The sequence below is a fragment of the Ambystoma mexicanum genome, chromosome 11 (assembly GCF_040938575.1).
Source record: "Ambystoma mexicanum isolate Mex_15411 chromosome 11, UKY_AmexF1_1, whole genome shotgun sequence".
Lineage (NCBI taxonomy): Eukaryota > Metazoa > Chordata > Amphibia > Caudata > Ambystomatidae > Ambystoma > Ambystoma mexicanum.
The window spans coordinates 96129450-96150349 of NC_090934.1; the positions used below are offsets into that span (position 1 = coordinate 96129450).

General features: G+C 46.5%; 1 protein-coding gene across 2 annotated transcripts in view; it reads left to right on the forward strand.

Annotated features, from left to right (window-relative positions):
• Positions 1 to 20900, forward strand: part of COL8A2 (collagen type VIII alpha 2 chain) — a 126653-nt gene that overhangs the window by 57821 nt on the left and 47932 nt on the right. Inside the window, exon 1 of one of the 2 annotated variants that reach the window (XM_069622612.1) lies at positions 20347 to 20504. The exons of the other annotated variant lie outside the window; for it this stretch is intronic. The gene's annotated coding sequence lies outside the window, so the exon portion shown is untranslated. Of the gene's footprint in view, positions 1 to 20346; positions 20505 to 20900 lie in introns of those variants that run through there. 2 annotated transcript variants of the gene reach the window in all.

Below are 20900 nucleotides of genomic sequence, written 5' to 3' on the forward strand. Positions count from 1 at the left end.
AATTCAATTGGACAAGTTAATAGGAAAGAATCCAACTTAATGCCATGGTCTGAGCTGGGGTTTAGGAAAAGCTCCTCAACAACTCCTGGCTGCGCTACTTTGAAAAATTTGACAGATATGTTTATAGCAAATTTGAAAATGATCGGGCTATTATATAATTATTCGACTCCGTTTGACAGCACGCATCGAGGTGCGTTTTTGGAATAAATTCTTGAAAAGGGATATCTAAGCTAAATGGCTTATAAGACTTAGAATAATTGTAGAGTTTTACTCAAATAGGGGCCGGGGAAAAATTGCTACTATTCCTGCTGCTCCGGGTCTGAAGAAAGGAGGTACACTTAATCCTGTTCATATAGATCATATATTGGGAGCCTCCCTACTTAGTAATGTAAGGCTAGGAATTCCTTCCAAAGATAGGGACCCATGCCAGTGGGGGAAATCACACATGTTGATGATAACAAGCACATTTTCAAGGCACTATAGAGTTGTAGCATTTAACAGGGGCATTCTAGTGGGCCGATGGCCTTGCCAGCAAAAAAGATTACGAGAAAAATTGTGACATTTGGATTAAATGGTAGTCAAAAGTTTCATTGTTGGAATTGTGATATTAAATTGGAGATGATCAACTCTTATCGCTAGTTGCAGAGTTGGATCTCTAGAAATTGACGAGGAAAAAAAGAGCCACAGAAAATGAGAAGCAAAAGTAGGAATTCATGGTAGGGCCTTCAAGAAATGAATGGGTCGGGTTCACTTTTTATCCGTTCAACCCGTGCCCTTATTTCCTTTTCAATGCAGGAAGAATTCTAATTATGCACGGGGTGGCCTTTCCCTCTTCAACATCATTGTTAGGAGTCTTCTTCTAGCATTCACCAGGAACTCCAAAGTAGCCTTAAGTTTGCATAAAGAAGGCTGTGACAATGGGCTGAAGCATCACTGGGTTGGTATGGAAGATGGTGCAGAATTTGTAGCGCATCTCCAATACCGCGCCAACTCTCTACTTCAATGAGCCTTCAGCCCCGGCCTGCTCCTCTTCTCCAAAGGGTGGGTCCACCCTTGGTCTCTCTCTTTAAAGGGGATCCCCCCTTACTTGTGTGTTGCCTTTGCACAAAACCACCCCACTCACAGCTTTCTCCGCCTCTGCTGCCCCTCCTCCCTGCTGTGTGTCTCTGCCCGCCCCGTCCTCCCTGTTGCTTCCGTCCCATTACCGTCACTCTCCTCCATCTCCTACTGCCCTTTCCTCACCTCTCCCACCCCCAACTTACCTCAACTCCTACACCCTACTTGGCGGCGCTGTAAAAACTCTGCGCTGTGAAGCTGTGGCGCTAGAGTCCCATGCCGCAAAACAACATGGCGCCGGAAGATATATGATAATCAGCATTAATCTCAGTCCTCCCAACTCATTGCACGCCTTCCCTAACCATTTGAGTCCCCTTTGAACGTAAATGCATGTCCTAATAAGTGGTCCGTTTTGCACTAAGGGCAGTTCTAACCTTTTATTTTGGTCATGGCGGCATTCAGGGCCTCCGGGTTGGTCGCTCAAGGTGTGTCCCACCTCTATCAGACAGCACTTGTTCGAGATAGTCCGAAATGTGCATGCCCTCCCTCTTCCGCCAGCATGTCCTCTCTAGTCCTCTCTCGATCGAGGTTGGATTTCAGTGTCGATTTCGTGCTGTTGTGGTGATTGACAATTTCACCAACCTCATTGGTGCAGTTGCAGGCAAGCTTTCTCTTTTCTCTAAATGCAGCTATTAAATATCAGATTGCTACAGTGCTGTTGCGATGAGTTTCATGCTAACTTGAGTCGTGCTGTTGCGGGCTGAAGAAGACACAGGCGCAGTTGAACACCTCCACGTCTCGCAAACCCTTGCTCCTCCGCAGGTTTACCCGCGTTACCAGTGCTTCCTACCCGGCCCTCGGTACCTGCACTTCTTATTTCTGAGTATTTGAGTACCTGCACTTCTGAGCGCCTGAAAGAGAGTACTGGTACTCAACTATGTGGCGAGGTGAAAATGAAAGCTTTTCATTTTACTTCATCACAATTAAAATAACTAATATAAACTAATATAGATACAGATATTAATATAGATATGCAAACTTTCTTAACACAATGCATAACAACAAACTGGTAGTTTGTGTGCAAGAATCTCCGATACACTGCTTTACCAAGACGTGTGCTCCTTGGCACATTATTTAATCTCACTGTGCATTGCCTTCAAACAACAGGGTGTGCCTAAAAAGGACCTGTCCCGGTGGAGGCACCCTCAGGTGACATCCACATTTTCATAAAACACCCACTTTCCTTGTTTTCAACAGTATTTGCAATACCCCCTGTTTCCGAAATCAAGGAGTCCGCAAACAATGACAACACCTTGATGCTTGAAGAATTCTTGCCCGCACAAGACAACCAGACATCTGTTTATTGCCCGACTTGTCTTCACATCATGGAATTGTTTCACACAAGCATCTGTTGAATAAAATGTGCAAGTGTGCATGCATTACACTGTTTCAGGCGTATGTGGTGCAGGCGTTTACTGTGGAGAATACACAGAATGATGGGCTTTGGAATGCTAATGGCCCTTTCCCAGTGAGCTGTGACTGGCCAGGGAATGGGGCAATGAGCCCTCTCCATTTCCCACCTGTCTCTTCCCCAGCCCAATACATGATAAGACACCAAAGAAACAGACTTGGGGAATGACCTGTGACCTGTGAAGCCCAGCTACGGCTTTTACCATCAGTACTTCAAAGCACTGGTTAGTGCCAACCTGCACAATGCAAAAAAATAAAAACCCTTCTGATAGGTTTTCAAGGAGGCAGACCTCTGTCTTCACACTTAAATGAAGACCTGTTTTCGTGTTTTTTGGGGACGAGGGTGCGTCCCACAAAGCAGTTCAAGTGCCACCACTGGGGGACCTGTGCCCAAGGTGCCGCGCCGCAACAGCCAGTGCCAAAAGCAATGTGCCGTAATGTCTGGCTTCGTAGCTTGGTGAGTAACTGCACTGCTTTTTCCATTTAAAGCGCTGCGCATTCGAATCCAGCAGGAGAAAGGTTTGCTAGGTCCGAGCAAGGGAAGCATGTCAGAGGCAAGAAGTACACAGGCAGTCTGGAGGCAGAGCAAAGGCAGAAATGTAGACAAGCATAGCAGTTCCGTGGTCGTGAAGGTGCTTTTCGTCATCCATTGGTTAGCAGTACATTAGAAAAGCTGGGAAAGAGACTGTTCCAGAATGAAGGGATGAGTGAGACAAAGAAGGCCAAAATCAAGAGGTGCTTGAGAGATAGGACAGCATTGCTCCAGGGGCACGCAAAGTCCAGAAAGTTGAGAGGAGTAAGCAAGACCTGCCCGTTTCAAGATGGCTGCCGGTCTGTAAGCTTCAATAGAAGAGATGATGCTGGGAGCCTTCTTTATATGTCAGCTTCAGGGCTCATCCTGGAGTTAGGGTGATGCTAAATGCAGAGCAGAAGTCAATGCAGTCTCAGAGGAATCCGCAAACCCCCAAACCACCAAGGCCACACACCGCAAAATAGCCAGCCCAGATGCCAGAGCGAGCCTCATCAGCCAGGCACAAGAGTTCATCAGGAAGTATCCATCAGACTGCATTGCCGGCGCAACAGACAACCCTCAACAGATGGCAGTGCCAGAGTCACGCCTAGGCAACTGGCCACGGAACCAAAGGGCTTCCATGTGACACGCCGCTGACCTCTCATCTGACACGCTGGTGGCGGGTGTCACATGCCATCTAATCAGTTCATTCATCAATTAAGCCCTTTATACAGTCTCAGCCACCAAAACCAAAATGGTCTGTTTTCACTCACCCTGGGGACAAAAAAGGTTGAGCACTGTTCATGTAGCAGAGACGCCTGTGGGATGACGCCTCGGAGCGTCGCTCCAAACCTTGTGCCATGCTCATCGGCCTCCGGCTCTGGGATGCCCCAGTCATGTTGGATCTACACAACAGAAGATGGTGGCAGAGGCGGCGTGTGTCTGAAATGTTGTATGTCTGAAAGCGTGTGGACATGTCGCAAGATAGTAGTTGAATATGTGGCCTACTGGATTTCGTCTGGAGACAGGGACCACTCATTTGTAGCGTACTGCAGCGGCACAAACCTCACTGTCATGCTCCCTATCACCAATAATGATTGTAGAATTCGCAATGTGATAAAGGGTTTTCATGAAATTAAACTAAAATTTAAAAAATGAATGGAGAAATGACTACATTTTTTGGGTAAAAAAAACAAAATTCCTACTTGCTTTTTGCACTTTTTTAAAAATAATTTGGGGGGGGCACCCCCTGCACCTCCTCTCACCGCCTACCTTAACTAATAGACTTACCCCACCCCTATATTTTATTAAAAATGTACCTACATTTCAAACAAAATTGGACAAAATTCAGTGTTCCTCATTTCTTGGGGAATTCGGTCATTTCTACGGATATCGCGATTAAGTCCTCCCAGGTCCTTGTCCCTGTTTATCCCGAGAGGGGGTGCTGAAAGACGCTTTTTCTCGGGTCATCATGTAAGTGCACTTGTCCCTTTAAAACCTGCTCTGCCCTCTGCTGCCCAGTAGGTGATGGTGGTTCATAAATTTGATGCCATCACTCCTGTTGCCCTTCAACTTCTCTGGCGTCCTTTACACCAGATAGCTGCATTTGGCTGGATCCCAGATGTTTTGGACTTTACTTTACTTTAATACATTTGTATAGCGCAGCCATAAACCCTACGGCGTAAGGGCGCTACAAGACATTATACAACAAATAACAAATAATAAAGTACAGGAAGCAAAACCATAACAGAGATGAGAGTTTACAACTGTCTAAGGGTCACCTAGTTAAATAAATAGGTCTTTAGACTCTTCTTAAACAATTCCAGGGAATCAATTGATCTCATCTTTAACGGCAGAGCATTCCAAACTCTAGGACCAAAGAAAGCAAAGGCTGATTTAGCTGCCCTAACGGTGTGACATGTCGGTTCAAACAGAAAGTGCCGAGTGTTCGACCTTAATATTTGTGCATTGTTTTTAGTGGATATCAGCTGCTGTAGATATCAAGGCATATTTCCAGATCTGCACTTATGTATAATAGTCAGAGTTCGGAATAGGGATCTAGAAGCCACTGGTAAGCAATGTAGCTCACGTCTTGCCGATGTTACATGATCTCTATATTTAAGATTCATAACAGCTCTAATAGCCCCGTTTCGGCATACCTGCAGTCTATTGCAATCAGACGTATTGATACCCATGAGTAAACTAGAGTAATAGTCTATTTTAGAGCCGACTATTGCTCTCGCAATAGTCTCCGCGCTCTCTTGTGAGATCAGTGGCCTTAAATGTGCTAACAATTTAATGTAATATGCAATGAGGATACAAGACTGCTGACATGTCGTCTCATGGTCATATGTTGATCGAAAGTTACTCCAAGGGTTTTCACCTTTTTTAATGGTTTGATGGATTCTCCTCCCAGCTGGAAGTTCTCATACTTTGGCCCCATTTTGTTAATAGTATGAGGTGATCCTATAACAAGTAGTTCCATTTTTGATAGTTAGTTCATTATGGACCATCCAGGCCTCAATAAGCGTAAAAACTCTGTAAATGGCCAATTCATCCTCCCTATGACAACCAGTAAGCGGGATGACACATTGCGTGTCATCCGCATAATTGGTAAAAATTCTATTCTCATAATCGAGCATTGCAAACAAGGGGGCTGTGAATATGTTGTAGAAACATGGGGATGTACAAGCACCCTGTGGAGCACGACATGTTGTTACAATAGGTTCTGATTCCCCATTGCCACAAAAGACTCTACTTTCTCGGTTATTAAGGAATGATAATACCCATTTGCAGGCCAGGGGTGAGAAATTAGCCACTTCACACAACCTGGTGGCCATTATATCATGGTCCACCAGGTCGAAGGCCGCAGAGAGGTCGAGCAACATGAGCAAGGATGCTTCCTTATTATCCATACAGGCCATCAATTTGGATTTAAGTTCGAGTAGTGCAGTCTTAGGACCGTATCCAACCCGGAATCCAGACTGATGGTCATTTAAGATAGGATAGGCCTTTAAATGTTCTGCAATTTGTATATAAACTACACGGTTGAGGATCTTAAGCAGGAACGCAGTGTTAGTAATGGGTCTATAGTTATTTGGCATGTCAACTGAAAGCCCCGTTTTTTTTAGGATTGGCATAACCCATGATTGCTTAAGTTCCTGAGGAACAGTACCGGTAGATATGGAAGTATTTACAAACTGCCAGATAGATGAGATTAGTGAGGGGGTGCAGGTCTTGATTATCATAGCAGTATGGATGTCATTCTTATTTCTTGTGGGTTTTAGTTGATTGATAATAATTTCTAAATCCTTGTCTGTTATAGGCAATAGATTAAAGATTGGGATAGTTGGAGGTCTGTGATATACCCAGTCTGTGGGTGTGGCCTTGGAACGGTTTAAATGAGTGCTTTTCTCCAGTATGTCTTCCTTAATCATTGCTAGTTTTTTATGCATAGATTGCTGCATGACATTAAACCAGGTGGCATCAACCGCAATAATTCTAACAGGCGTAGAATGATTAGTTCTTTCCTGTTCTTTCTGGATGCGGAAGAGCTCCTTCGCGTTGTGCTGTGCATTTTGAATTCGGTCATTAAAAAACTAGATTTAGCTTTGAGAATAGCCTTTTTGTAAATGCCAATCACGGCTTTGTATTTGTTAAGAAACAATGGTGTATTATGCTTCTTCCACAAGTAGTAACATTTCGTGGTTATTGATTTCAGAGATTGAAGCTCTGATGTGAACCGTATATTTTGTTTAATTTCAGTTTTTGCCGTTTTCCTTTTTATAGGTGCCAGAGTGTTGGCAACACATTCAAGATTGTAGGAAATCCTTTTATCTAAGTTTTCCGGAGTGTCCATTATAGGGTCATTTATAGTATTAAGAATTGATTCCACTTTAGTCTTTTTAATGTTCTTTAGATTTCGATATGGCGTTTTAACAGGAATCTGAGATTTAGATTTAGTAGGGAAATCAATAGGGACATCAAAATTCACAAAAAAGTGATCTGACCAGGGACATAATGAGACCAATACATTATTAATATTGATTTCATGACTAACCACCCAATCTAAGATATGGCCCAAGGAGTGTGTAGGCTCTTGGATACGTTGTGTAAAGCCTAATTCTTGCAAAGTATTTTGCATTTCAAGAGCAGTTTTATCTTCCATAGGGTTAAACCATAAGTTAAAGTCTCCCAAGATCAGATATTTCGTATTTGTTTTGAGCGTAGTAAGTAAGAACGTCGAAAGATTTTTAACAAAGTCATGCGTTATATGAGTTGGTTATTATAACGAAAGAATGTTCAGGGTGCTCTCTGCACTCAAACTGGTTTTTACACATAAGGAACCCACACCATCCATTGTGAAAGCATTGATTTCCCAAATATTGCAGGTTAGCTTATGTATGATAGCAACCCCCCACTCCCTTACCATCTTTTCTATCGCATCTGATCATTCCATAACCCACAGGAATGGCAAGATTGAGCGATGGGCCAGCAGCTGAGTATGCCCATGTCTCGGTAATCACACATATATCTATGTTGTGCTCCTCAGTGTGAGTGGCAATCTCTATAGCATGTTTTACCAGGGATCTAGTGTTAATAAGTAAAGTTTTAATATGGTGGTCATGGATAGCTGGTTTAATATATTCAACTCTCATGATCCCTCACCATTCACTATGCTGTTTGGGGCTGATGTCGGTTGAAGTCCAAATTATCTGGATAGTCAAAGCTTGCAGACCCCTGCTTTACAGTTTTGTATTCAGTTTAAAGTATACTGCCCGGCCTTCCAGCCCTGTCCTGGGTTCCCTTCTTTTCTGGCTGAAAACTTGCATATCGCTGGACGGTGTAGAGTTACTAGGAACTGTTTTTACTGCGAGAGCTGCTTTCTTCTTTTAAGCAAGTTTAGAAATTAACTGAAGCGCTTTGAAGCAGGCTGAAGCACTATGCCGTGAGTCTGGATACAAGAATGAAACATTAAGACGAAGATACATGAGAAGCCATTCCGGCTGGCCGCAGCCTACACACCTTTTGCAAAAATAGACTGGTTTCAAGAGGGAATTTTATGAATATTTATTCGGTTGAGTTAAAGCAGGATTTTCAAAATGATTGCCAAAAAGAGGCAGGAACAGAGAATCTCCTATCAGTGTCGCAATAAGTGCCAACATGCAGTGTAAAGAACCTCAACTGTTCCTAGCAGACCATGAATAAGCACCATGTCAAACACACTATTGATTCAAGGCACATGTCTGTACGTTCCATTATTTTGGCTGAGTTACAAAGGCTGGGCATTATCAAATGTAAGTGGGTCAAATAGTCTACCAGACGTTCTGGGCAGCCGCCGCACGTGTTTGGAGAACAGCCGAGGAAGCAAGACAATACAGAACAAGACAGGTCCGAATCCCGAAGACTGGTCTCTGGTATGGAGCGTCTTATAAAAGATGAATTCATTAGGCAATAAGCCTGAGACTGCGGGCCATTACTGCATAAGGTAATGCCCCCGGGGCCCATAGTTACAGGCCCAAGCGTAGAAACAGAAAGTTTCAGAAGGGAATAGTTTCTTACCTGTAACTCCATTTCTCCAGCATTGGTATCTTTCATGGATTCACATGCTTAGAATATTCCCCGTCGTCAGGCTGGGAATCCTCGGTAAGTTATATAGACATTTTCCATAGGAACGATTCCGACACTTTTGTGTCCTATCTACGTCGTTTTGGGCCGTGTACGCCGGCGCCACTAGGACGTAGAGGTATATATAGCCCCGCCCCCGCGGCTCCCTCAGATTTCAGTCCCCCAAAGTAGTATGGGGGGGATCTCTGGTTTGCATGCTCAGGGGAGGCCGGCGGGCGCATGTGAATCCATGAAAGATACCAATGCTGGAGAAATGGAGTTACAGGTAAGAAACTATTCCCTTCTCCAGCATTGGATCTTTCATGGATTCACATGCTTAGAATAGATTGTATAGCAGTATCCCCCAACATTGGAGGCGTGTATGCAAACCAACATCACAATAATCACAATGCATATTTACCATGGCAACACATTACATTATAGTATGTTAACAGTGAAAGACACAACACTTTAAAGTATAGTTGCCGAAGGGTGTAACCCCCACTTGGGGCTTACCTTATTGGAACAGGTGACGTAGTACTGCACGCCCCATCTGTGTATCTTCAGCATGTTGCTGTGCGAGACAGTAATGCCGGGTAAACGTGTGTGGTACCGACCAGAAAGCCGCCTGGCAGATATCCCCCAGTGGAATTCCGGACCACAACGCCGTCGACGACGATGTAGATCTTGTCGAATGGGCCCTTGGACGCTTTTCTAGAGGTTTTCCGGCCTTGGAATGACAATAAGAAATGGCCGAAGACACCCATCTGGATAGTCCTTGTTTGGAGATCGCCTTACCCTTAGCCACAGGACCATAAACTACGAAAAGTTGTCTCGTGTCTCTGAAGCTTTGAGTGCAATGGAGATAAAATTTTAAAGCTCTTTTCACGTCCAATGTATGGAGAGTCTTCTCTGCCACCGAAGACGGTGTTGGAAAAAATGTAGGCAACACTATAGAAGCGTGTTTATGGAACATGGAAGGCAATTTAGGTATGAAATGCGGGTTAGTGGCCAGCACAACTTTATTACTGAAAAACCTCAAATACGGAGGGTCGATCACTAAAGCTTGTATTTCTGACAGACGTCGAGCTGAAGTAATGGCCACCAGGAAAGCCAATTTCCAAGACAGACATTTTAATGATGTCGACGACATTGGTTCAAAAAGGGGTTTCATCACGGCTGCCAGAACAAGGTTTAGACTCCAGATCAGAGGAAACTTCTTCATGGGAGCAAAGGTTCGAAACAACCCTTTAAGGAAGTGTTTAACTAGGCGGTCACTGAACAATGGAGTTGAATGTCTCTTCCGAGTAAATCTCGAGATGGCAGCCAGATGCACCTTTATGGATGAAACAGACAAACATTTTTTAGCCAGGAGCAACAAGTATGGTAGGAGCTGTTCCGGTGTGATCGTCAGCGGGACCAAACCTGGTTGACCTGCGCACCATATGCAGAACCTTTTCCATTTGTATGAATATGAAGCGTTCGTGGAAGGTGCCCTTGCAGCTTGCAAAATGCGACAACAATCCGCTGGAATCGCTAACGCGCCAAACTCGGAGAAATCAGGAGCCTGGCCGTCAGACTGACGCTGTCCAGGTCGTGATGGCAAATGACCCCTTTCTCCTGAGACAGAATGTTGGGGATCTTCTGGAACCTCATTGGTTCTGCCGCTGAAAGGTGAAGTAGAACCACACTTGTCTGGCCCAATACGGGGCCACCAGGATCACCCGACATAGATATCTGTGAATCCATTGCAAAGTCTGACGATGAGAGGAAATGGGGGGAAGGCATACAGAAACTTGCCCTTCCACGGGAAGGAGAACGCGTCCCCTAGCGAGTCTTGTTGCGGCCACCTGCTCGCGTGTTGTGAGCATTTCTTGTTGTCTCTCGTCGCAAAGAGATCGAGGGCCGGATGACCCCATTTCGCGAAGACACGGTGCAGTTGTTGGTCGTTCCGTTCCCATTTGTGTAGACCATTCATCTCCCTGCTGAGAGTGTCTGCTTGCACATTTTTCACTCCTGGTAAGTGGAACGCCAACAGATGTATGTCGTGTTGGAGGGCCCAATGCCAGATCTCCTGGGCTTCCGTCGACAGGATCCTGGAGCGAGTTCCTCCCTGCTTTCATAGATAAAACATTGTTGTCGTGTTGTCTGTCATGATTCTCACCACTGAGCCCTTTATCTGTGGTAGAAAGGATTTCAGGGCCCAACGCACCGCCCTCAACTCTAGCAGATTCATGTGAAGGGCAGATTCTTCCGATGACCAATGACTCTGAACCTGTAGGGACTCCAGATGAGCTCCCCACCCAGTTAGAGAAGCATCCGTCACCACTGTCCTCTGGAACGCAGGTTCCAGCAGAGGGATTCCCTTCGTCAGATGTATGGAAATTCTCCACCATTGAAGAGCCTGCACGAGCTGGCCGTTGATGGTCAAGACCAGCGCCCTTGACTCTATGCCCATCGATCCGCCAAGAATTCCTGAAGAGGCCTCATGAAGAGGCGACAATTGTCGATCAAGGGTATGCAGGACGACATGGTCCCCAGCAGGGACATGTACCTTCGCACTGACACTCTGGTGTCGACCTTCCATTCCGATGCCTTTTGTTGCAGTTTGCAAATCCTTTCGAGGGATGGCCTCACCAGCCCCGACTGTGTGTGGAACTCTGCCCCCAAAAAGACCAAGGTCCTTGATGGCTTTAATGAGGACTTGTCAAAGTTCACTGCGAAGCCCAAACATTGTAGGAAGGACAGCGTGGCATCTAGGCTTTCTTGTGCCCTTTCCGGAGACAATCCCCTCACTAGCCAGTCATCCAAATAAGGGTACACATGTTGACCTTCCTTTCTTAACCAGGCTGCTATTGGAGCCAGACATTTGGTGAACATCCTGGGGGACGATTTTAGTCCGAACGGGAGGACCTTGAACTGATAGTGGGTTCGTCCGACGACGAACCGCAGAAATCTTTTGTGTCATCGACGCATCGGGATATGGAAGTATGCGCCCTGAAGGTCTAGCGACGACAAATAATCTCCGGGTTGTATCGATCGGATCACCTCCTGGAGCGTAAGCATTTTGAATTTTAAATTCTTGAGCAGTTTGTTGAGTGCTCGTAGATCCAGAATGGGACGCCATTTTCCATTTGGTTTCTTGACGACAAAGTAACGGGAGTACACTCCCTGTCCTTTTTCTGCCACCGGGACCAGTTCTATAGCCCCTTTCTGCAGCTTAAGCGCCACCTCCTGCAGTAGTATTTGAAGGTGGGGCTGAGCTGAGAACACCGGTGGAATGTCTGGTGGCTTGTCCTTGAACTGTAGAGAGTGTCCCAGATGAATCGTGTCCAAAACCCATTGGTCTGTTGTTATGCGCTCCCACTCGTCTACGTGACGAGACACTCGGCTCCCCAGTACATCCTGAAACATGTCATTGTTGGTTCTTGGCTTGTTTATCTTTCGTCGATGAAGGGTAGGCACCCTGCCGTCTGGAGGTTTGGTAATCTCTGCCTCTGCGAGAAGACTGGGCTGCACGTCTGTAGCCTTGGGACGAGTAGGAGGGTCTGTTGAAACCTCGGTCTCTAGATGACCCAAACCGGGAGTTACCAGAAGCCCCTCTGAAAGGACGAAAGGAACGAAAATTCCTACCACTCTGGAGGGCTCTGAGTGAGCGCGCTGTGTCAGTATCCTCTTTCATGCCCTTCAAGGCCTCATCAACTTTTTCACCGAACAGTTGTTCCCCTTCACACGGCATATCCAAGACTTTATATTGCACCTCCGGTCTGAACGTAGTGCACTTGAGCCAGGCTTGTCTTCGTAGTACTACACCATTATTGATTTGCTTAAATCCGGACTCGGCTAGGTCGACAGCAATGTTTATAGCATGGTTGGAGGCCTCTTCTCCTTCCCGTACTAGCAACATGGCGGACTTTCTATGTTCTTTGTGCAAATGTTCCAAGATAGGAGCCAGCCGGTGCCACATTTCCCTGTCATACCTAGACATAATCGCCAAGAAGTTGGCTGCTTTAACTGTAGTCGCGCCAACCGACAGCACCTTCTTGCCAAAAGCGTCTTGCCTCCTGGCTTCGTTGTCCGGCGGGGTCGTGCATTTATGTTGAGACCTGGCCTTTCTAGCCGCCGCTGCAGATACCACCGATTCCAGCGAAGGTTGAGACGTCAAGCACTTGGGAGTCGATTCCAGAGCCTTGAATTTCTTCTCCAAACTACCTTTTACTGCCGGTTTCCGAGAAAGGATGACGCATGGTCTTCAGGCCCTCTTGCCAGACATGGTCTAAAATAGGGATGGCGAATATGGATTTCCTTCTCTTGCCCATATGATCAAAAAGAAAGCAATCCTTTTTCTCTTCTTCAGGGACTAGGCCAAACTCAGCACACACCTTACTCATCATGGCATAGAACGGCCCCACACCGTCAGGTGGTGATGGCTGCGCCGGACTTCTCGGAGCTTCCATTTCCGCTTCAGAGTCCCATGTGGGTCCCTTGAGGGGGATAGTGAGATGTCTGAACCCGACCCTTCGCGGTCTGAATCAGAGTCCGGTAGTTCTCTCTCTTCTTGTGGACGAGGGCGATCTTCCACAACTTGGGAAGCGGCAGTAATCCTGGTCGTCGATCGAGGAGCCGGGCCCGGCTCGTCGATGAGTGGCGTAGACTGTAGCAGTGCCGGGACACTGGGCTGAGGTATCCGTGTGTCCAAACGCTCTAACAGGTTCTGTAGCGTATTTAGCAAGGACAGAACTGCCTGGGGGTTCAGTAATGACGAGGTCATAGGGATGCTACCCCCACTCAAGAGCGTCACCGCACTGGTTGGTTGCAACCCCAGATCGGTTGGGTGCGCGACCGGGCCACGTGCCTCGTCAGCCGACGAGATGGAAAGAGCCGCCTCTGGTTGCAGCAGGGCCTTAGGCGGAACGGGGTCGAAAACCTCTGGTTGCCATCCCAAAGACGGAACCACCGTCGACGACGATATGTTTCCTACAGCCGCAGTCTGAACCGTGGGAGGAGCCGCCGATGACACAGGCGTCGACGAGCGGGCTGTCGACGAAGCAAGTGGCGCAGGGCCTTGAGGTGTTCCCGCCGCTTTCAGGGCCGACTTGCTGGCCGAGGCCTCTCGACTCAAGGTAGACTTATGACGGTCTCCTGAGGAGGATTTAGATGGTTCTTTTCTCTCCTTTTTAGACGAGGAGGAAGAAGACGACGCCTTGTGTGAAGAGGGGACCTTCGAATGTTTCTCCGAATGCTTCTCCGAGGGGCGTTTTTCAGCAGAACGCGCCTTCTTCGTTGGGGGTTCTGACTTACTTCTCGAGGCCGTGGAGCCCACCTCCGATGCCGGGTACGCACCCGCCCCGTCATTGAGCCAATCGACAAGGCGTCTTTTTCGGTCTTTGAGGGTCTTCTGGGAGAAGCCCTGACAGATTTCACATGTGTCTGCTGTGTGGTGAGGATGAAGACAGTAAATGCAGTCCATATGACCATCCCCTTCGTACACCTTCTTAAGACCGCATATAGCACACGGACGAAACAACGCCTTTCCAGACATTTTTTCGAGAAGAAAAAACAGTCGCAGAAGTAGAAAGTACAACCTAACCAAATAGCAGATATGTGAGGTAATCCCACTACTTTGGAAGACGGTTGAAATCTGAGGGAGCCGCAGGGGCGGGGCTATATATACCTCTACGTCCTAGTGGCGCCAGCGTGCGCGGCCCAAAACGACGTAGATAGGACACAAAAGTGGAAAAATGTCTAAATAACTTACTGAGGATTCCCAGCCTGACGACGGGGAATATTCTAAGCATGTGAATCCATGAAAGATCCAATGCTGGAGAAACAGAATTTCTTTTTTTAAATGCCCACATGGGATAGGAAAACAAAGTCTGTCATCCCTTTCCATGGAGGCCATTGAAAAGATAGGGAAAAAAGTAAACAAAATTGCTGCCAGGCGAAGGGAGAATGGACTACACGTTGTCCCTTCTCCCTTTCCATGACGGCTTGGTCGCAGACGCGATGGGGACTGTAAAATGGACAAAAAGAAAGCAAGTGGGGGGTGGGAGGGCGGGAAGGGAATTCTGTGGATGGGTGAGGTCGTTTGTGGGGGAGAGAAGACTTACCTGATTCCACGGCGAGGGGAGAAGGCGGCTGCCGGCCGTGAGGAGGCTCAGGGCAGCGGGATTACAATGTGGTAATGCCCACATTCTGAGCCTCGCCATTGGCTGGGAGGCTGCCACACAACTGGGTACTACTTAATAATAATAGAACGTAGAATAATAGCAAGAGCTCAGTGGGGACATTGCTGCTAAGAATCGAGTCACTGATCTTTCACAGTGCAATGACACCCATAAACCCGTAGGGGGCGCAGTGGTCCTGTGATGAGATCTGACTGATGATGCCCCTTCTGGACATTTATTGAAAGGTTATGAGCCCATGTCTCCGGGAGCACTGACATCCCAACAGCATAACGACTCCTATAAAATAGTCTGAGGAATGGGGAGCCCTGATCTGGCAGGGACAACGTGTCTCACTCTTCAATAGGACAATGTTGCCACCTAGTGGACATAAGTGGAATCATTTCCATAAAGTGATCGCAGCGCAGTAGAACATCACGGCTGTCCTGAAAGGCTTTCTCAATTCATACTAAAACATTCACACACTCCACCATGACCCGTTCCATTCGGCAGATGCTAGTCCGGTCCTGTTTTTTTCTTCTCTTTTTGCATTTCTGGATTCATAATGGGGTAGTCCAGGGTTACAAGCCCCATAAAAGAGAGTCAAAAACAGGACTGGACTACCATCTCCCAAAACTCAATGGCTAGTGTTGGCATGTACGCGACCATCAAAAGGGCAGACGCTTGCCCATTAGTGTTGTGACCAAAGATTAACTGACGTGAATTTAAGGGGCAACACCAAATGCCGTGCCTAGACCAGTGTTGTGATTGTTACAAAATGACGTGCAGCGCTTGGAAGCAGGCTGCAGCGATGTTCCGCGAGCTTGCATACAAGAATTAAACATGAAAAAGAAGATATTGCCGCTGGCCGCAGCGTACACACATTTTGCAAAAATAGACTGGTTTCAAGAGTGAGTTGTATGATATCCGGTTGAGTTAAAGCAGGATTTTCAAAAGTGTTGGCAAAAAGAGGCAGTAACAGAGAATCACCTATCGGTGTCAGAATAAGTGCCAAAACGTAAGTAAAGAACTTCAACAGTTCCTAGTAAACCACGAATAGCACCTTGTCAAAAGCACTATTGATTCAAGGCGCATGTCTGTACACGTTCCATTATTTTGGCTGCTGTGCAATTCCTCCGTCAGACATGCTGGCCTGTCGGTTGTTATTTGTTTCGTGTGGTGAGTGGGACTGCAGTGTTAGGCCACTTGAAATTGTTCTTTTAATATGGACAACTAACTCATTGTTAAATGTTCAAATCCAGCACACCGTGTACACAGAATGCTGTATTTAAAAATGCTGCACCCTCTGCCCCACAAGGTTGAACTTGCAGAGGGCCGAGCCCCAGACTTAAAAGCCATCTGCAATTCTCCACCCACGCCTTGTAGCACACCTCGTTCCACGCCCATGCAGCAGTAAAGACTGACTCTCCGGCGACCCCCTTTGCCAGAGAAGCGGAATGCAGGCTTGCTTGCAAACACAGACTGACCACTAGGTGGCAGCAATTGCATGAGTTTATCTGCTAGGAGTACGAACACCAGAGGTTCTGCGGGAGGGATAATAGCTGTCTCGTGTTGAATGCATGTTGCTATCCTCATGTTAGGTTTGAAGGTTCACGCACCGGATCCCACCCGAGTGTCATCTGTGTGCACTAGATATGTACTGTTTTAAACTTAATCTCGAATTCTATTAGCTCACTGCGCATGTGCAGGGGTCCCAGCTCCTCTGCAGAGAGGAGTCAGACCAGGGCAGTTTCTAGTCCATTTGGTGCCCAGGGCGAAACACAAAATTGCGCCCTGCGCACACTCGGCATGTGCGCCACTCACAAACTATACCCTGCCGTTAAATAACTGCTACCCAATGTCAATCAATCACTGTTATACACATGAAACAGGTTTTATTACATTGTGATTGAAGACATTTTTATCAAAATTGCTTTTTAGTTTTCTTACAATTAGTGTCTATTTTAAAGTTTTGTATGTGTGACTTATAAAAGCACATCATTTAATTTTTGGATCCTTTCTGGTCCATCGTTTAACTGGTCCTTGATTCGTCACTCTCCTCTGGTCCTTGTCTCCCTTGTGAGTCACTCTTCTGTGCTCAGTCACCCTTCTGGTCTTGGGGAAACGGGTTGATCTCTCTCCTCTGGTCCTTGGTCCATATGGCCCATCACCTCTCTGGTCATCGGTTCCCTCACAAGTTGCTCTTCTGGTCCATCACTCCTCTGGTCCTTGGTTCATATGGCCACTCAACCTTCTGGTTATTGGTTCCCTCAGGAGTTGCTCTTCTGGTCCATCACTCCTCTGATCCTTGGTTCATATGGCCCATCACCCCTCTGGTCCTTGACTCCCTTGTGAGTCACTCTTCTGTGCTCAGTCGCCCTACTGGTCTTGGGGACACTGGTTGATCGCTCTCCTCTGGTCCTTGGTCCATATGGCCCATCACCTCTCTGGTCATTGGTTCCCTCACAAGTTGCTCTTCTGGTCCATCACTCCTCTGGTCCTTGGTACATATGGCACATCAAGCCTCTGGTTATTGTCTCCCTCATGATTTGCTCCTCTAGTTAATCACTCCTCACATTTTGATCTAATCATAAAATACCTGGGTGGTTACCAAGAATTTTTGGTAAAATAAGGGAAGAATAGTGTGTTTACAAAGCATCCACTTGTACTCCCCCAAGTGAACAAGCCAAGTGCCAAGTGCTATGGCAGTACTGGCGAAAAGACTCAGTCATCTGGTTCACGCTAGAGTTGGCCTGTCAATGTACTGAGCAAGAAGGAAACTCTTTCAGCTCTCTTTACTTAAGCCTTAACATCAAACGTTGCACTCGAAGTGCAGGCAGTGTCTTTTCAAAGTAGTCTTCTGAGAGCTAATGACTTAATTTGAGCTGTAACCACTACTGGTGTAGTAAAAATGTCTTAACCAGGTCTGCCTTCAGCCAATCGATTTATAAGCACTGTGCGTGTCCATCAGTGAAGTCCTGTTAAAAAAAACATTGGCAAAGCCAACTGATTTTGGCTCGTGTATACGTTTTAGGCATTTGCCAGGTACTGCTAATAGATGCCCAGGTCATAAAAAGTGCTAATGGACATGCTTTTCTTTAATTTCCTCAGATCCCGTTTCCTTTTCTCCCTTTAAAGCAAGACTGTCCCGCCTAGTGATTCATAGAGGGTATGCTATAATCATTCCACAGCTGATCAGTACTTTTGTGTGAGACACACCAAGTATAATCTTTATTCCTGTTTCTTTATTTTATAGACATTTCTAATGTACAAGTTCTGTAGAAAAAATATTTAATTTCTTCAAAACAGCATTTCCTTTTATTTGCGCACACTTGTTATGAAAGTGTTGCCCCCATAAAACCACAAATGAAATGACCTGAACCTGTGAAATATGTACCATCAGTAGACACTGGAGTAGTAAGTATTGTCTGCTGTGGTACCAGCTGACGCATGTGCAAAATGAAGGGGTCTCAGGACATGCTGCGGCGCTGAGCCCATGAAACTTTGCAGCAGTGCTCTGCGCTGCCGATAAGCCTAACATAAGTGAAAAAGGAGTTAACTTCCCCGTGGCGTATTGTTTCTTCACTTCACCCGCTGTCGCGCTGAGTCTGATAGTGCCCCCTACTGCTAATGAAACTTAGCAGCAGGGGTCCTGGCGCCGCAGCGGGGATTGGAAGGAAGAAGGCTGACGGGACTGGGAAGTTAATCGGAAGTCATTTGTGCGCGATTGCTCGAGTAGAGGCAGCAGGTGCTGGAGCTGGCGCTACCTCTGATATGCTCACGTTATGTGCCGGGGCAATCGCGGAAAGCCCAAGGCAATGGTGTCCGCTCCAAGGCAAATTCGACCCAGGGCAATTTGATCCCTCATCACGGTGGGCGATTGCGCCCCCGAGGCGATTGTGCCCCGGGCAGTCGCCCGCTTCGCCCGGGCCAAGAAACGGGCCTGGGTCAGACTCTGGACTCCTTCTGTGATACTTCAGTAAAAAAAAAAATAACTGACATTGAAAAATACTGAAAAGAAACGGGTACAATGTTTGCTGTAAATCACCAAGTGGTCACCTCTTAAATCCTTGTCACAAGTGTGTTTAATACAGCCTATGTTTATTTTCATTTTTATTATTTTACTTGGTTATTTTCAGCAAACATTTTTTGCACCCGTTTCTTTTCAGTTTTTTTCAATTTCAGTTACCATATCACAGGAGTCCAGAGTCTGGGGGATCTGGTGCGTGCACGCGCACCTTCAAACTTAAAAGCCAGGTGTCTTGGGGATATATAAATAAACAATTATAATATGTGAATTTACTTTATAATTATATTGGATATTTATAATGCACACTTAATACCCAGAGTTTTTAAAGCACTGACCCGCGGATCGTACCTGTGTTGCTGCTTATCGTCTTCCTAGGCGAGCGCGTTGCCTCTGAGCTATCCTCCCGAGATTTTAGAATATTGCGCAGGGAGAAATTAGTAGCAGAATCGGTGATACAGGCCAGATCCGAATTCTAAAAACTAAGAAGCCAAACATAATCTTCTAACAGAACATAATGTAAGTAAAATAATACGTTTTTATATATTTTTTTTACAGTTGTTTGTGTTTCAAACACTGTCCGTGTCAATGTTGCACTTTTCACGGCCTCGTTTCACCTCCGTGTGCTTCATTCTCGGTTATTATGCTTGCCCAGGTGTTACTGCGTGCAAGCACGCACTCACGTTTAGTGCTAATCCTGCATTATATAGGCGTGATGGGACTGGCAGGGCTCCGTGTCAGCGCCCTACAACTTCATTCATAATGTGACTCTTCCTCTCTGGTTACAGCTTTAGAAAAAGAAGAAATGTCGCCTTCTTCCCCCTCGTTCCTTTTCCCAGAAAGCAGTAGCATCCATCTTGTGAAAGGACGTCTAATCATTATTGGACGTCTCGGCCGCGTCAGACGCTGCCGCTTTCACTTTCAATCTTTCAATGGTAATACAGAAATAAAAACACGGAACCAAATGGGAACACGCCTTGGGCAAACACAATTATTTTGGCGTTTGCAGTTGTTCGTGCCGTTCCGTGTCTCTAGGCTCGCATTTGTGTTCACCCCACACAGAATGGCGCAGCTCAAAGAGCATACAAGCTCAAGTGCCGGCCACCACGTGACTATTATCCGGTGAGCTGTTAGCCTCTGCAGGTTGGTTAAATACTTCTAACATTTTAAAGCAGCATCTGAGGCACGGGTCCCGCAGCCTGCGCGTCCTCCTTTGATCTCTGTGCCTTCCACAATGGCATCGTCAATGTTACAGCATAACTTTAAGCCGGGCAGTAAACGATGAAAAACAGAATAACCCATAACAATCCAAAAGAAAATGTAGGACTGTATCCCTCTGGAATAGAGCACACGAAATGTGCGACCACATGATGTCATTACTGTTGGAAAGCTACAGTTTGCATCGCCTGTATTGTGCTGTATAAAGGCACAGCACCGATTCTACAGCCACGCCCTCTCAAAGGGGGCATCAACATTCATGTAAACATGCTAGTTATAACCATGTAAGGAAGCTCCAACAGCGTGAAGAGTATTAGGTCATATGACCTTAAAAAAAAACCAGCACAAAGCAGTCTTTCTAAATCGAACTGTCAGCCCCTGCGGTGCACACAAGGGCGCGCAGGGGCTGACAGGCACACCAGCACCCGGAAGCGGTCAAGAGGGAGAACGGGTAAGTGCACGTGTGCCTGTGTGTTTGTTTGTGTTGGGTGTACGTAATTGTGTGTATTTTTGTGTGTGTAATGGCGGGGGGTAGTCTTGGGAAGGGAGGTGGCAGGGGCTGAGGGTGGGAGTTTTGGGGGGTAAACCCCCCGTTTCATTAACAAATGAGGCAAGAGAGGATGGGGGTTGGAGGCTGGGCGTGAGGGGTGGGTGATGGTAGTGAAGAAATGTCCTTTAAAAAAAAAGTTTTGTAGGCCTCCTAAAATCGTCTGAAAACAATCTGTCTTTTCATTAGGCGCCCTAAAAAAATCGAAAAAATGGCATGGAGCCATGTGTAGGCCACGTGCCCGTTCCTGGTGGACAAACATTCCGGGAGCATTCATGCCTTGCTATTCACCACTGCAGC